Raw genomic sequence first — 18,470 nt, 5'->3', positions numbered from 1 at the left:
TCTGAGCTGTGCCGGCTACAGGGAAGCACTTACCCTTAAGTCCAGCTAGAAGACAGCGGGGTGAGAAGGGACAAACCAGAATAACATAAAGACTAGCAACAAGGCTGGAGGAGAGCAAACACGAGTGTCCCTCACCTAGCAGTTGCAATACTAAAGAAGGGTAACAAGCAAAGCATGAGGAAGAAAAAAAACAACTGAAAAAAACAACAACCTGTACCAAAATGAGAGAGAGAGAGAGAGAGAGAGAGAGAGAGAGAGAGGTGTGTGGGCAGCGGTGGTGTGCTGAGCATGTGTGGGTATGTGAGCTGGAGAGAGAGAGAGAGAGATAGTGAAAAGAAAGGTAGAGAGAAAGAGAGTAGATTGATAGAAAATCAAGAGAGGGAAATAGAGGGCCAGTGAGAGCATGACAGAAACAAGAGAGATGAAAGGATAAGGGCAAAGGGTTCTCATCCCTCTGCTGTGGTTGATTTAGTCCGGATTCTGATCTAGGTATAGTACATTTGTTGCACCTTAATTTGAGTCAGTTTTCTATAGCAGGACAATAATCCTGCAGCAACAGAAAATGTAAATTATTGTGTGGATTATAATTATTTTCTGTAGGCATTTTTACATTTTCTTCATAAGGGAAAATCAAGTCTGAAATTTCCAAGTGGAAATGACAAGCCTTTTGAAGCCTCAAATACACTACAAGTGGTAAATGTCCTGCATTTCGGGAAAGTTATCCTGCAACAGGGTGATCAAATTAAGATCCGACATCTGTATCTCATTCTAACATACATTATACATTACCATCATAATACGATCGCTTCCCTTTGCTTTCTCCAGCTCATAACAAAGGAGCACTGGCCCATACTCTACAGTTACATCCAGCACTCCAACAACAACTTTTAGTTCTACTATCATTATTATTATGCAAATGATGCCAGGATCCTCCGCTGAATCTATGAAGGCACTGGACAGTTTACGAGATCATGTTTAGAGGAAAAATAAATGAAGAATAATAACAATCTAGATGGCTAACGCAATTGGAATAAACCTGACATATCCACCTAATGCTATCATTTTATCCAAAATGTTTATTATTATATGGGAGTCCACTTAAAGCAAAGTGATGTTGCCTGGTAATGAGTAGTGACACTCATAACTTATCTGGTAGGTCAAGTACTGTACTCAGTCTGGAGGCAGGCTGGCACATGAGAAAAACACTATTAGCTTCGCCAGAGTCCCATTCCTTCCTCATCTAAATTCATCATTTAGAAGTAGTAGCCTATAAGTTCTCCTTTAGAAAGACTACTCTCCTATCCTTCCATATCAGTGCTCCAGAACCTTATTATCGGCAGCAGAGCTCTGATGGTAGAGAGAGAGAGAGAGAGAGAGAGAGAGAGAAAGGAAGAAAGAAAGAGACAAAGAAAGAAACAAAGAAAGGAAGAAAGAGACAAAGAAAGAAACAAAGAAAGAAAGAAAGAAAGAAAGAAAGAAAGAAAGAAAGAAAGAAAGAAAGAAAGAAAGAAAGAAAGAGAGGAGAGTAACAGGGCGGTGTGGTGTATGTTATGGCCCCAGTGCCATTCAAGATAACCAGGGAGGGGTGAAACATGTCCGTTTGGTGTGGCACAGTGTTTCAGAGAGGAGGGGGGTAGAGGGAGGAGGTCTGTGCCACTGTGAGGGGTCATTGAATGGCATCAGAATGGCTGGTCTTATATAGAGGAGGTAACCAAATAACCAGAAGAACGATCACATACTCGACAAAGACACCAATGGAGAGACCACAGGGAATTCTTGTCTATAGATTCTGTTTATAGAAACGGATGAAAACTACAGTGTAATGAATTAAAACAGATTCCCCCCCCCCCCCCCCCCAAAAAAAAAGACATCTACGCTTTTGTTACCTAAATAGCGCAAATCCTGCATAAAAACCTATATAGATGTTTTTATTGCTGAATTGTTTTCAGGTTATAAAAATGCCAATATAATAAAAGGGGAAAAAAGCTTTTTCTACAACCCATTAACTCTAACCAAACGGCTTGGACATTAGAATAACCGCTAAAATAACTGAAGGAGTTGAAGGAAGGACGCACACCAAAATAAGTTATCATGTTTGGTTTTGAATAGCAGGATCTATTATTGTGGAGTGTTCTTTAGTAGTCTTGTTAACCAGACTGAACGATGCACTCACCTTATTGAAACACTGGTGAGCACAGCATTCAGTCTGGTTTTACCAGGCTAGTTCTTTAGTGCTGTAAAAGAACAGAATTGAGTTGGCAACTAAAGGGTACTAATTTCCCAAGTTAGGGTTCAACCTGTTCAGGTTTCAGTGTGTTTACAACGTGTAACTTAGATATTTCTATGTAAAAAGAAAAGTGCATTCGAATACACGAGTATCACGTTAGCCTAAAATTCGTTGGCTCTATTTCACTGTTAAACTGTGATTCAAAGTGTGTTTTAAATATAAGGGGCAGATGACACAGAAGAGACGGTTACAACAGGAAGTAGATAGGTACGTGTTGCAGAAGCCACGTCACTAGAGACAGTCTTACCTTCACTTTGCTACTGTACAGTATCTGATCAGTGGCTGCTTAAAGGTACAAGTAAAGGATCGGTTAACACTACAGAGAACGTTGACTGAGCAGTGGCTGGACCGAGACAGGGCTGGGCTGAGCGGGGACTCAGAAAGTCATCCCTGTCTGTTACAGCTGTTGTTTTCTACCATACCACATGTTGGGGTCTGGGGGTGTTCAGGCAATACTCGCTGTCACCTTAGCATTGTCGCAAACACAACACTTGCCGCAAAACATTCTCAAAAGTTTTTAAAATGGTTTTCAAAAGGATTCAAAAGGCTAAAAAGGTGCCAAGCTTGATGTTTCATTTTAGTGGTTTAATCTATATCTACGCCATTGGCCGCCATTCCGTGTTTCTCTTCAGTTTGTCAGCTTGGTTAATGTTTAGAGAGAGACAGAGCAGATTGATGGGGGAAGAGTCATATGAAGTTGCACCTTTAAACACGTCATGTGTGACTGATTGGTGACGATGAGGGGAGGCCCATAGCAGCTGGGCACTCTGTGTGATACAGCAATGAGGAGGAGGTGCCTGCGTGTGTCGGCTTTAGTTCTACAGCGCAACGTGTTCAACAGTTACAGTATGTGGCTGCAGTGTGGCGTGGGGAGAGACGCATGGCGTAGTGAAACGGTATGGGTGAGAGCTGTCACTGGATTGGGGGCGGGATGAAACCTGAAACTGCCTGCTGATTGGCTGATATGATGCTGAGGTTGTGTATTGGTTTACTTACAGAACTGGGAGATGGGCGCGTCCATCTGAGCGGCGGCACCCCCCTTGGAGTTTAGTTTCTGGACCTGGGTGGGGGGAACAGGCTTGTGGGACTGACCGGTGGCCCGGTACATTGCCTGAACCCACAGGATGCGGTCCTGCTCGTCATCACTGGCAAAGATCACAGTGTCGCCCTCCTTCACCGCGTTGAAGAACGCCCTGCCGCCATCCAATCCTAGAGACAGAGAGGAGGGTTTAGGGACAGGTTGTGTGGGTGTGTGTGTGTGTGTGTGTCCATCTGTGCTTGCGTGCATGCAAGCACACGCATACATAATGTACGTGTGTGTCTGTGTGAATGTGCATGTGTGCGTGCTTGTGTGTATATATGTACCTGGCTGGGGGTCGGTGTAGTCCACAGTGTAACCATCCAGCTGTAGCAGCTCCTGTGGCTCAGACTTCTTCTCTCTGTAGCTGCACATGGCAAAGGTGTACTGGCTCACCTGCACCAGAGAGGACAGACACGTCATACACTTCCATCTGCTCAGGAACATCAGAGGATCAATGGTGAATTGCTGTGATTGCTCAAGCTTCTTTTGAGGTAAGAAGGCCGATTAAAAAGTGATTCTATTTGTGTGTGAAAACTACCCCTTTAGCCACATACAGTTGCAATCACAATTCCCTATTCCTGCTAAAACAAGTTGAAATTGAAAACACCTTAGGTGTTCACACATTTGTTTGATATACAAAAAAAAATGTCCTGGACTAAATTATTCAGAATTCAAATTAATTTGGTTGGAGGCAGGGGATTCTCGTCTACTGGGTAATTCATCTCACCTGTGGCAAGTTGCAGATGCCTACAGGGTAAAAATAGCCATTCAACCAGTTTTGAAGAGAGAAAACAAGACATTCTGATCCATTTGCACTCTATTGTAAAGTTCAATGGTGCCAATATATTCAAATAAACTGTATGTTATTGTTTGTTTTGGTGATGTAATCATTTGAATGACCTTTCGTTTGACCAGACCAAAGACATTATATTTCAGAGGCTGATGATGTACCAACCTGCACGAGGACAAAGAAACGCTTCTTCCAGCGCTTCCAGACGTTCTTCCCAAAAGCCCACAAATACCTGCCAGAAAACAATGTTCAACAATTACTACATGGCAACGGTATGATTACATGGCAACGGTATGATTACATGGCAACGGTATGATTACATGGCAACGGTATGATTACATGGCAATGTAATGATTACATGGCAACGGTATGACAATTGGCTATTGTTGTTTCCTGAGTTGAAGAAACAGCCACAGAATCAGCAGGTTTAGCCCACACTACATGCATAGCAAGGAGTGTATCCCCTACCACAAACAAAAGAGAGGCTGAACTAATCACTGTTCATAATATGATCATGTCGTACATGTTTTGATGTTTTATGCAGAGCGGATGACCCTGGGTTGGCGCAGTGAGAATGAGTCACGTTGGCCTGAAAGCTAGTGTCTTTGTTGCTCTCTAAATGTAAAACAAACCCAGTAGTAACCACCAGAAGGGATGGAACAATACAATGCTAAGTATTTTTTTCTCTCCATTTAGCTAGAAATTAGGCCAAGAAGGAACCAAGGAAGAGGCAGGAGGAGTTTCAGAGAAATGGATGAAAAAGGTCCAAATAAAACCCAAAACAAAACCCTATCTGGAGATCCTCCTCTGTCCTCATGAGTATTATGCAGTAAAGTAGCAGACTTAAAATAATAAATTACCAGGTCCCATTGAGATCAATAGGACCAGGTTTCCCTTGCTTGCCCAGAATTCTTCATCTTCTGCGGCTTGTCCATGCTTACCAGGAATTCTTCACGTTTTGGAGCTTGTCCATACTTACCCAGAATGCTTCATGTTCTGTGGTTTGTCCATGCGGATGGCCAGTTTGATCTGAAGGTTCTGGTCGGGGCAGGCCTTGGTGAGGGCCATCTTATGGAGCTCTGATGCCTTGGGGCTGTTAGGGGTTGGGTGGAGGACCACCTGAGGAGAAAAGCATCAGACAAATTAAGATTAAGAGAGAAATTAAGATATGAAGATATCTGATGATGACTGCACAATTGCATATTTATCCTTGACTTTTTAAAGGGCATTCAAAAACTTGATTTTCTATTTTTTTTGTATGATGTTTACACACAATGACAGTAGTATTTAAAATAAGGATCGCCAAAATTAAGCAAAGAAATATTTAGAGTGCAGACTATTGTTTGATAAACTTAATTTGAAAAAGAGCTAAAATAAAAATAATAATAATAATAACTGGCATTTCAGCCTGCTCAGGTGGGATAGATAAGGAGTTGGTCCCCCTTTGCTGCTATAACAGCCTCCACTCTTCTGGGAAGGCTTTCCACTAGATGGTGGAACATTGCTGCAGGAACTTGCTTCCATTCAGCCCCAAGAGCATTAGTGAGGTCGGGCACTGATGTTGGGCAGACATCGTCCCAAAGGGGTTCAATGGGGTTGAGGTCAGGGCTCTGTGCAGGCCAGTCCAGTTCTTTCACACTGATCTCGACAAAACATTTCTGTATGGACCTCGCTTTGTGCACGGGTGCATTGTCACACTGAAACAGGAAAGGTCATTCCCCAAACTGTTGGAAGCACAGAATCGTTGAGAATGTCATTGTATGCCGTAGTGTTAAGATTTTCTATCGCTGGAACTAATTGGCCTAACTCGAACCATGAAAAACAGCCCCAGACCATTGTTCCTCCTCCACCAAATGTTCTCCTGGCATCCCCCAAACCCAGATTGTGAAGCGTGATTGATCACACCAGAAAATGTGTTTCCAAGGCTCCAGAGTCCAATAGCTTGGAGCTTTACACCACTCCAGCCGACGCTGGGCATTGTGCATGGTGATCTTAGGCTAGTGTGCAGCTGCTCGGCCATGGAAACTCATTTTATGACGCTCCCGACGAATAGTTATTTTGCTGACGTTGCTTCAAGAGGCAGTTTGGAACTCGGTAGTGAATGTTGCAACCGACGACAGACTACACACTTCAGCACTCGACAGTCCCATTCTGTGAGCTAGTGTGGCCTACCACTTCGCGGCTGTTGCTCCGAGACGTTTCCACTTCACAATAACAGCACTTACAGTTGACTTACAGCACTAACAGGGCAGACATTTGACGAACTGACGTGTTGGAAATGTGGCATCCTATGACGGTGCCACGTTGAAAGTCAGCGATTCAGTAAGGTCTTTCTACTGCCAATTTTTGTCTATGGAGATTGCATGGCTGTGTGCTTGATTTTACACACCTGTCATCAACGGGTGTGGCTGAAATAGCCGAATCCATTCATTTGAATTTCCACATACTTTTGTATATACAGTGCATTCAAAAAGCATTCACACTCCTTGACTTTTTCCACATTTTGTTACAGCCTTATTCATCCATCTACACACAAAACCCCATAAAGACGAAGCATAAACAGGTTTTTCAACGTTTTTGCCAATGTGTTAAAAAAAGAAAAAACTGAAATATCACATTTATATTCAGACCCTTTAATCAGTATTCAGACCCTTTAATCAGTATTATTTTATATTTTTATATCCCTTTTTCTCTCCAATTTCGTGATATACAATTGGTAGTTACAATCTTGTCCCGTCGCTGCAACTCCCGTACGGACTCAGGAGAGGCAAAGGTCGAGAGCCATGCATCCTCCGAAACACGACCCGGCCAAGCAGCACTGCTTCTTGACACACTGCTCACTTAACCCAGAAGCCAGCCGCACCAATGTGTCGGAGGAAACGCCATACAGCTGGTGACCATAGTCAGTGTGCATGCGCCCGGCCGCCACAAGGAATCACTAGAGAGCGATGGGACAAGGACATCCCAGCCGGCCAAACCCTCCCCTAACCCGGACAACGCTGGGCCAATTGTGTGCCACCTTATGGGTTTCCACGTCGCGGCCGGCTGCAACAAGCCTGGGAACAAACCCGGATCTGTAGTGATGCTTCTAGCACTGCGATGCAGTGCCTTAGACCACTGTGCCACTCGGGAGGCTACTCAGTACTTTGTTGAAGCACCTTTGGCAGAGATTACAGCCTCAAGTCTTCTTGGGTATGACGCTACAAGCTTGGCACACCTGTATTGTGGAGTTTTTCCCATTCTTCTCTGCAGATCCTCTCAAGATCTGTCAGGTTGGATGGGGAGCGTTGCTGCACAGCTATTTTCAGGTCTCTCTAGAGATGTTCGATCGGGTTCAAGTCCGGGCTCTGGCTGGGCCACTCAATGACATTCAGAGACTTGTCCCGTAGCCTCTCCTGCGTTGTCTTGGCTGTGTGCTTAGGGTTGTTGTCCTGTTGGAAGGTGAACCTTTGCCCCCAGTCTGACGTCCTGAGCGCCCTGGAGTAGCTTTTCATCAAGGATCTCTCTGTACTTTGCTCCGTTCATCTTTCCCTCGATAGTGACTAGTCTCTCAGTCCCTGCCACTGAAAATCATCCCCACAGCATGATGCTGCCACCACCATGCTTCACCGTAAGGATGGTTCCAGGTTTCCTCGACGTGATGCTTGCATTTAGGCCAAAGAGTTCAATCTTGGTTTCATCAGACCAGAGAATCTTGTTGGAAGCAAAACTGTGTTGGATACTACAGTTGAAATGTACAGTAACAATGTAACAACCTCTGAGAGATATGGATATATACACGTGTAAGCACTATACTGTACATATCCACAAGGTTTATTGGAGAGATCCCTGGTCTGTATCCAGTCAGTCAGTCAGTCAGTCAGTCAGTCAGTATTCAGCACCACGAGTCAGCATTCTCAAGGATTTTGAACACTCAATACATTTTCAAGAGTTTCCATTAAATCTTAATCGTGCTCTGGCAGACCAGGCCCCAGTGTGCCTGTGCTGTGTGTCACGTTTGAGCCAGCGGCTCAGCGTATCTGTGTAGCTGTGTTGCCATATCAAAGGAGAGAGAAGCCCAGCAGTCCCCGCTCTACTCTGCTCCTCCCGGCTTCCCTGAAGACGGGGCGTAATCTATCTTTGCTGAGTTAAAGAGCTTTGATGAAGCCTTGCTGCCTTGCTGGTTGACTGACTGCCTCTCTGCCGCTGCAGCAGGAGATCAAAGAGCCCCTATCACAGCCAAGGTCACTCCCACTGGGCTAAAACTGGTTGAATCAATGTTGTTTCCACGTCATTTCAACAACAAAAAGCAATGTGATGACCTTAAATCAATGTGATGACCTTAAATCAATGCGGAAAACTGATAGTCTTTTTTTCAGCCAACCTTTACCCTAAATCCAAAGATGATTTTTTTTCACGTTTCACATTAGTTGACAACTCAACCAAATGTCAATGAAGACCAGATGTTAAACTGACGTCTGTGCCCCGTGTGCAGCCTAGCCAGGGCTGCCCGGCACACTAGCGCAGGACGTTGGAGGGCTCTCTCTCTCTCTGCATTAGAGGACAGGAGAGCGGAGCAAAACAGACGATTAAGACATCTCTGCATGACTTACAGTTACGTCATTGAGCAGACACCCTTACCCAGAGTGACAAACAGGGGCAATTAAAGTCAAGGGCCTTGCTCAAGGGCAGATCGGCTGACTTTTCACCGAGTCGGCTTGGGGATTCTAACCACATGCAATTCAGTCAAACGTCTAAGGTGAAGAGAAAGGACCGTTTATACTTGGACAGTTGTGGACATGATGTGGCCTGGATACATCATTGAGGAACTGTCATGTGGTCACAGCTCAAAACGTGGTGGCTGTGAGGGGTTAAAAACATCCCTGACTCAGCCCACCTACAGTACTGTATTGAATAAGCATCCGGCCGTGAAGATGACACTCTATTGGTCCTGTTTCTCCACAGGGAGGGGTTTTGAATGAGGCTATAGCACACCTCCTTAATTTCACCACCTGCCTAATCCAGGACAGAGAGGCCCCATCAATCAGATGGGGATTTTAAAAACGAGTTTTAGCATAATCCTCATCACTAGGGATTTCAAACAAGAACGGTGCGTACCTAGGGACCAGCGGTGGCTGTAGCTTACTGTCTACACATCACATCATGCTAACCAACCCTGATTACACCAGCTTTCTCTGTCCCATTATGATGTGTGCTCTGAATGGTGTGTGCTCACGTTACAGAGTGTATGGTTTAGGGATTGTGACTTTACCTGGAAATGGCATACTATACTGGTTTCCAAATCAACCCTAGTCCCTACCTCCTAACCACAATACCATAATGATATTATCAATCCAATCCTCTCAGACCTACATGAGTGCCTAGGGAGTAGGGGCTAGGGGTCGATGTGGAATCCAGCATAACTGTCTACTCAGTGACATAACAGCTCAGTATATGGATGGCTGGGGTCACCTGGGCTTCCTGTTCAACAACCAGGAGAAATGTATTGGCCTAAAATGCTTAAAGGTTTAAAACAATAAGGTTTGGACACACCTACTCATTCAAGGGTTTTTCTTTACATTGTAGAATAATAGTGAAGACATCAAAACTATGAAATAACACATATGGAATCATGTAGTAACCAAAAGAAAGTGTTAAACAAATCAAAATATATTTTATTTCTGAGATTCTTCAAAGTTACCACCCTTTGCCTTGACAGCAGCTTTGCACACTCTTGGCATTCTCTCAACCAGCCTCTTGAGGTAGTCACCTGGAATGCATTTCAATTAACAGGTGTGCCTTAAAAGTGAAGTTGTGGAATGTCTTTCTTTCTTAATGCGTTGGAGTCAACCAGTTGTGTTGTGACAAGGTAGGGGTGGTATACAGAAGATAGCCCTCGGTGAGGTCAGTACAGGGGCATCCAAGCTGGGACTGAGAGACTGAAAAACAGCTTCTATCTCAAAGCCATCAGACTGTTAAATAGCCATCCGATTACTCAACCCTGCACCTTAGAGGCTGCTGCCATATATACATAGACATAGACATAGACATAGACTGACTGACTGGTCACATTAATAATGTTTACATACTGCTTGCATATCTATATACTGTATTATATTCTACTGTATTTTGCTCAACGCCATTCTGACATTGCTGGTCCTAATAGTCATATATTTCTTAACTCCTTTCTTTTACTTTAGATTTGTGTCTATTGTTGTGAATTGTTAGATATTACTGCACTGTTGGAGCTAGGAACACAAGCATTTCGCTACACCTGCAATAACATCTGCTAAATATGTGTATGTGAACAATAAATTAGATTTAATATGATTTGGTAAAAGATATTATGGTAAGAACAGCTCAAATAAGCAAAGAGAAACGACAGTCCATCATTACTATAAGACATGAAGATCAGTCAATCCGGAAAATTTCAAGAACTTTTAGAGTTTCTTCAAGTGCAAAACATAAAGTGCTATGACAATACTAGCTCTCATGAGGACCGGCACAGGAAAGGAAGACCCAGAGTTACCTCTGCTGCAGAGGATAAGTTCACTAGAGTTACCTGCCTCAGGATTGCAGCCCAAATAAATGCTTCACAGAGTTGAAGTAACAGACACATCTCATCAACTGTTCAGAGGAGACTGCATGAATCAGGCCTTCATGGTCAAATTGCTGCAAAGAAACAACTACCAAAGGACACCAATAAGAAGAGACGTGTTGGAACCAAGAGACACAAGCAGTGGACATTAGACCATTGGAAATCTGTCGAGAGAGAGAGAGAGAGAGAGAGAGAGAGAGAGACAGAGAGAGAGACACAGAGAGAGAAAGATCAAAGATTGTGTTACCCTGCCCAGCTCTTTATCCTCCAGGGCCAGCACTCCAGTGCTTTCTGTAAACAGTTTCACCTTGACGGCAGGGAGGGGGTGTGTGGTGGTGAAGTCTCCCTGGGTCCCCCAGCTGAAACACAACACACACACACACATCAGAAGCATGTGACCTTCTGGTATGGCAACTGCTCGGCATCTGACCGCAAAGTGCTACAGACGATAGTGCGTATGGCCCAGTACATCACTGGGGCCCCAAGCTTCCTGCCATCCAGGACCTATATACTAAGTGGTGTCAGAGAAAGGCCCCAAAAAATTGTCAAAGTCTCCAGTCACCCAAGTCATAGACTGTTTTCTCTGCTACCGCACGTCAAGCGGTACCGGAGCGCCAAGTCTAGAACCAAAAGGCTCCTTAACAGCTTCGACCCCCAAGCTATAAGACTGCTGAACAATTAATCAAATTGCCACCCTGACTATTTAGATTGACTTACTTACCTCGACTAACCTGTACCCCTGCACATTGACTCGGTACCGGTACCCCCTGTATATAACCTCATTATTGTTATTTTATTGTGTTACTTTTTCTTAACTCAATGTCTTGAACTGCATTGTTATTTAAGGGCTTGTAAAGTAAACATTTTACGTTAAGGTCTACTCCTGTTGTAATCGTCGCATGTGACAAATAAAGTTTGATTTGATTTTCGACACAGCTCTAAAGACATGGACGCATCTCCAACATCTTTGCAGTCTTTACAGCATTCTGGAAATGCCTTTAAAAGTCTATCCCTGTGCTCAGGTTGTTTGTTATTCTGTGTTGGATTGAATCCTAGCCTAAATGAACATCTACCTGGCCAAGAGGAATTGCACAAGATCCACTAGAATCGCCTTCCCCGTTTTCCCTTTATCTCGCACATTCTCATCCTCTTTCCCAAAGGTCGATATCTGCGCTCTCAGAAAGAGTGAGACGTGGTTGTTAAAAAATAAAACTTTATCACCAAAGTGGTAAAGTAAAAACAATAAACTGGGGCTGGGTAAGCTACGTACTGCTCAGTTATGAGACAGACTGAGAATAGCAGCTGACACTTTATTTGTCGTGGCTGAATGTGCAAAGGGTAGAAGTAGAGAGGGGTAGAAGTAGAGAGGGGTAGAAGGTATATAAAATGCTGTGCAGAAGCAACATTTCAATTTATTACAGAGAAGAGATGGAGTGAGACTGAGTGGGAGACTGGCGCACCGGCCGCTCCACACAGGCAAGCACAGCCTGAGGGAGCCCTACCACTCACACAGAGACACACACAAACACTCATGCATACACACACACACATTCACATTCACATTGAGATATATACTAACATGTTCATAGGGGTTATTGTGTCATGATTGGATGGCATGTGATATCATCATCATCATCAAGGAGACAGGCAGCACAAGACAGAGCCAGCAGTCTGAAGCTGTGTGAGTGTGAGTGTGTGTGTGTGTGTGTGTGTGTGTGTGTGTGTGTGTGTGTGTGTGTGTGTGTGTGTGTGTGTGTGTGTGTGTGTGTGTGTGTGTGTGTGTGTGTCTGTGTCTGTGTGTGTGTTTGCCGTTTCTCCTCCTGCTGTGAGCTGCATCTGTGAGTGACAATGTCTTTCTCCTCTGCCTTACTGACATTAACACTCATCACCACCAGGTGGTGTCTCATCTCACACTGGGAATGTGGTTTCACATTGGCCCCTTAGTTCTACTACTTACATTGATCATGCATTTATTGAGTATGATTATATACAATAAGAATGAGAGGAGTACTGTATTATATTCAGGGATCATTTGTTAAACTAAATGACAAGATTTGGGCTCCCGAGTGGCGCAGCGGTCTAAGGCACTGCATCTCAGTGCTTGAGGCGTCACTACAGACCCTGTTTCGATTACAGGCTGTATCACAACTGGCTGTGATTGGGGATAGGGCAACGCACAATCGGCCCAGCGTCGTCTGGGTTCGGCTGGGGTTATGCTGTCATTGTAAATAAGAATTTGTTCTTAACTGACTTAAAGATCCTAGATCAGTCAGGACACGTCTCATCCTGTACAAGGAGGTTCTTAAAACAGCGCCTGTGTGATGGTGTATGCGATGGATAAGCTGACAGCTAGCTAGCAGCACGAGATGCTTGTCATTTCCAGGAGTGCTAGAGGGGGCTCTCTCCTGCTCCATTAAGATGCAGGTCCTAATCACTCTCCCTGCCTGGCAGCACTGGAGTCGGGGCACACACAGAGGCTGCTCTCCCCCTCTTCTCCTCTTTCTCCACCACTTTGTTTGTCATCCTGTCATTTTCTCTTTTCATGCCTATCCTTCATCTATTGCTCTCCCTCTCGCTCTCCCCCTTCTTTCATCTCCCTCTCATTATAAAATGGCACTTGAATCTGTGCGAGAGCAAGAGGACGAGTCTCTAAAATAGTTCATAATCGCGAGCTGAACATCACATCACTGGAGAGAGGCTGGCATCACAGACGCACTGTAACATTACAGGCTGCTTCCTTGATAACAGCAGACAGACTCAGGATCCAGTCTGCGAAAACCCATTCACATTCACATGAATTCCTCCATCCTTAACATCATCACCACTTTTAACATTCAGGAAGGGTTGATGAAAGGCTGTGACCACAATAAACCTGAACCAACTTAATGTGTTGAACCTGAATAGATAGTTTCGGTATGTATCTACTGTATATGGTTACACATCTCTGTAAACTTGAGGGGTTCCAAGGAGAACCTTTTTGGAAAGCTATCATCCTGAGATCGGGGGGCTTTGCCCGGTGTTATCTTTTCACTCATCATCTGACCTCCCTTTAATTCCCATGGAGACAGACTGTTCTAAATGGAGGATTACACTGAGAGCATCCTTTCACACTTTGATCAGATGACTCAGGAAGCACAGCGTGAAGAGAAGGTGACTGCATTCAGATCACAAGAGAACAACACATGCGTCAGTGGATGTTAAGCGTCAGGCAGGTTAAGAGTTGAGGTGAGAGAGGCACAGAGAAAGAGAGACAGAGACAGACAGACGACAAAAAGACAGACAGAGACAGACAGAGACAGAGACAGATAGATAGACAGAGAAAGACAGACAGACAGACAGACAGACAGACAGACAGACAGACAGACAGACAGACAGACAGACAGACAGACAGACAGACAGACAGACAGACAGACAAACAGAGGCAGACAGAGACAGAGACAGATAGATAGACAGAGAAAGAAGGGTCTTACGTTGGCTTGGAGGCCTCAGCCTGGTCTGTCTGCAGTTTCTCCCCTCCCTCCACCTCCATGGTGCAGTAAACGATCCTGTTAGGAGCCAGAGACTTCAGGCCCACCACCTCCATGATCACCACCTGGAGGGCACAAACAGCAGGTCGTGAAACCATGGGTGTATGCGGTAAGGTTCACAATGTAGCAGAAATGTTCCAAATATAGAGCTGACATTACTCTGGTCTAGACAATATTCTGTTACATTCTGTTACATTGCACCCTCCTGAAAAGGTCCAAGCACAGCCCCCTCTACGGTGCCCTATACACGACTACAACAATCTCCTTGACATAAACCAGCAAAGGTACAGTAAATGCATACTACCTAAAAAAAACATGAACGAATACATTACTGTAAAATGCATTAACCTCCTAAGCTATATTGGTCAACCACATTTACGGTATGTTTTAAATCAGTCATTTTCAACTGGTGGGTCATGACCATTAAAAAGGAAAAGACAATGGACCTCAAAAATCCCATCACGAAATTCCACGACAGAAGCTACAAATCAGGCCAGCCTCTCCGATCTATAAAGCAGTAGTTTCAGTCCTCGCACCATAATCACTGCATCTGCTCTGCTCCCCACTACAATCAACTGCTGGGACTGGGAGGGAGCAGTATTAATCTGCACATGCTAGAATAATACCTTCTTCTCCTACAGTAGCCAGGGGAACAGAAACAGCTCTTCTGTGTATACTGAATTCTCTTAGATCATTCATCATAACATGAGTTATTATGATGACTAATGAAGTTGCTATGAAATTAAATGAGGAGGATTTATTTTGTTTCACTACTTTATCCTGGTCTACCTTGTGATCTGTGATTTATAATTTAACAATGGAAGTCTACTCCAGTGATCGGGAAGTACTATAGATGAGTCATTTAGGCAGAATGTTCTTCCTGAAAGCTTCCATCTATTTTTATTCTCTTTCTTTATTGCTAGAGGGCCATCTGTTTGCAATCTATGTTGGGTTTATATTCAAAAGCGTTTCAGAGTAGGAGTGATGATCTAGGATCAGTTTTATTTTTCATAATTACATAATTAATCAACTTTATTTGATTTATTACGCAGAAATTCTAGTTCTTCTTTATCAAACGGCGTTGTTATATTTCAGTCTGCTGTGATGTATATAAAGTGTAATATTGGGATGCAACCTCGAAATTGAATACATTTGAACTTTTTATCTGACATGATACAATTGAGGCCCATAACCATTGTGAGTGAGGTGTATACTTTTGCTTAAAAATAGATTTGTTTAAGACTATCAAGAAGAACTCTGTGTGACCCTGATTTAGCCCACTGCAGTAAAAGCCTAAAGAAGGATTTTTAAAGACTTTAAGTACAATTCTTACAAGCTTGATTAGCTGGTAGGTTATTCTTCAGATGTTTGAGGCTGCTGGTGAACCATGATGTGCAGGATTAATCAAAGTGACACTGGACTAGTGCACTTGCCAGAGTCTTTACGGTGTCTATAGCTAGGTTTCCATCCAATTGGTGACTGATTTTTATGTCAATATTCTAAAATCTTCATTAAAACAATATGCTATTTCAGAGTTTCCTTTGGGAAAATTTGCGCTGGACAACATGACAGGGAAGATTTTCATTTACCAGCCAACAGCATCAATAAACAAGGGATGTTGGACAAATGTCCACATTTACATGTCCTCAAAAACAGCCTATGACAAGTTAGGCTACTTTCCTGAAACAATAATTGTCCACCTCTCGGTTCAGCTGTCAAGAGATTTGAGCACTAAATGTATCAGGACATTGCTAGAAAAGGTGTCCACTGTATGAAACTAATTAATATATATATATATATATATCAAGTGGTTACTGCATCTGCTATACAGATATAGATGTACAGAAGGAGAGTCATTCGTTCATTTTCAATCCAAATAGTTTGTGTAAAGATAAGTGTTATATTATAAGAGTAACTCTGGTAGGCCTGGAACAGTCTTCCTCACCTGAAGTGCGCCGGGGCGCACTGCCTTCATATCATAGGCCTGCAGTAGCTAAAGCTTAATAACAGCCACACCATACCTAACCTCCACAAACGTTTCTAAACTAAAAAAAGAAAAAAGACAATGGATTCCAAAAATCACATTACTAAATTCCATGACAGAAGCTACAAATCAGGCCAGCCTCTCTGATCTATAAAGCAGTAGTTTCAGTCCTCGCACCATAATCACTGCATCTGCTCTGCTCCCCACTACAATCAACTGCTGAGGCTGGGAGGGAGCAGTATTAATCTGCACATGCTAGAATAATACCTTCTTCTCCTACAGTAGCCAGGGTAACAGAAACAGCCCTTCTGCATATATTAAATTCTCTGAGATCATAATAACTCTTGTTATGATGAAGGATGAGTAACAAAGTTGCAACGGAATTATAAAAGGAGGTTTTTATTTTGGTTCACTACATTATCCAGGTCTACCTTGTGATCTGTGATTTATAACTAAAACAACGGAAGTCTACCCTAGTGAAAGGGGAGTACTATAGAGGAGTAATTTCGACAAAATGTTCTTCCTGAAAGCTTCCATTTATTTTTATTCTCTTTCTTTATGGCTAGAGGGCCATCTGTTTGCAATCTATACTGGGTTTATATTCAAAAGCGTCTCAGAGTAGGAGTGCTGATCCAGGATCATTTTGGCCTATTAAAGCATAACAATTAAGCAAGTGGACCTGATTCTACATCATTCAGCCCTCTAACTCTTAGACATTTTCTGAATAGGGGCCCTGGTCTAGAAGGATATAAATCTAGAGAGAGAAGATAACTATAAGCAAACTCACCTTGGGACTTTGGCCTGGAATGTATTAATGTGCTAAAATAATCAAGACCAATGAAAGTGCAGATCAGATCTAGTTTTCCAAAGGGCCAGCTGAGATATATATATTGCTATATCATCACCACCACCACAGACATCGATAGAAAGTGCTTATTAAAGCATGTCAAGCTCTGTTGTCCTTGCCCTGCAGAACATAGAGCCATTGCTAATAAATATGTTGATAATGTGTATGATGACTCATTCTCTTTATAAAGACAGAGGCAGGTGAAAAGGTCTGTCTGAGAGCGAGAGGCTCAGGATAATAGGGTGGAGCTCTCAGAGAGGTACTGTTTCGATAGAACATTTGTATGGTATTAATCTCTATTCAAATGGACTTGTGCTTACAGTGTAACTTCTTTGTGACTGAGAAAATCACATTACAGAAAGGGTAACACTGTATTTAGGATATTCTCTCATAATGCCAAAATGCTGAGGTCTTATCCTTCCTAGACAGGGTTAGGGCTAGTGCCAGGTGAAGGGTCAGGGCTAGGTTTAGCACCTCCATAGTCAAGAGGAGCACCACATAATACTTGGACAGGGTTAAGGTTAAGGTCAGGTTTAGGGTCAGGGCTAGGTTTAGCACCTCCAGAGTCAAGAGGAGCACCACATAATACTTGGGCAGGGTTAAGGTTAAGGTCAGGTTTAGGGTCAGGGCTAGGTTTAGCACCTCCAGAGTCAAGAGGAGCACCACATCATACTTGAACAGGGTTAAGGTTAAGGTTAGGCTTAGGGTCAGGGCTAGGTTTAGCACCTCCAGAGTCAAGAGGAGCACCACATCATACTTGGACAGGGTTAAGGTTAAGGTCAGGTTTAGGGTCAGGGCTAGGGTTAGGACCTCCAGACTGCAGGAGAGCATGACTTCAGACTTGGCCAGGCTTAGTGTTAGGGTTCAGGCTAGATTTAGGGCCGTGGTTTGGGTTCCTACCTCCAGAGTAAAGGAGAGCACCACATCAGACTTGGACAGTGTGTTCTCGTCCTCCTGACCCATGTCCATGATGGAGGTGTTGTGTCCTTTCTTCAGCTTCTGCAGTTTGAACTCTCCGCCCTTGGACACGGGCATGCTCTCTAGGTTGGCCATCAGCTGGTTCACCGACGCCTTCAGCTCCTCTATGTACATCTGCTCCATTTCCTTCGACACAAACTTGGGGAATTTGCCTCCCTTTGAAGAAGAAAAAAATCACATCAATAAGTGTGTGTTACAGAAGGGTTTTACCATAACAAGTCAGCTTTTGTGTCCATGTGGGCTGGTCATCCCGATGAAGCAAGACACTATAATAATAAAATAGATTTAAATCAAGTCCAAATAATGTATTATTGTATTGTCAACACTAATGTGAATACATGTCATTCGACAAATTACCAGATATAGCCTACAGTATATTAATTGTGACGTAAAGCTGTT

The 18,470-nt window shown here is 43.5% G+C and overlaps 1 pseudogene; it reads right to left on the bottom strand.

The window, feature by feature from the left end:
• The window catches only part of LOC115142953 (calcium-dependent secretion activator 1-like), a 155,195-nt pseudogene that overhangs the window by 38,176 nt on the left and 98,549 nt on the right, over positions 1-18,470 (bottom strand).

Source organism: Oncorhynchus nerka, linkage group LG15, assembly GCF_034236695.1.
Source record: "Oncorhynchus nerka isolate Pitt River linkage group LG15, Oner_Uvic_2.0, whole genome shotgun sequence".
Taxonomy (NCBI): Eukaryota; Metazoa; Chordata; class Actinopteri; order Salmoniformes; family Salmonidae; genus Oncorhynchus; species Oncorhynchus nerka.
This window is presented reverse-complemented; position numbering and strand designations above follow the sequence as displayed.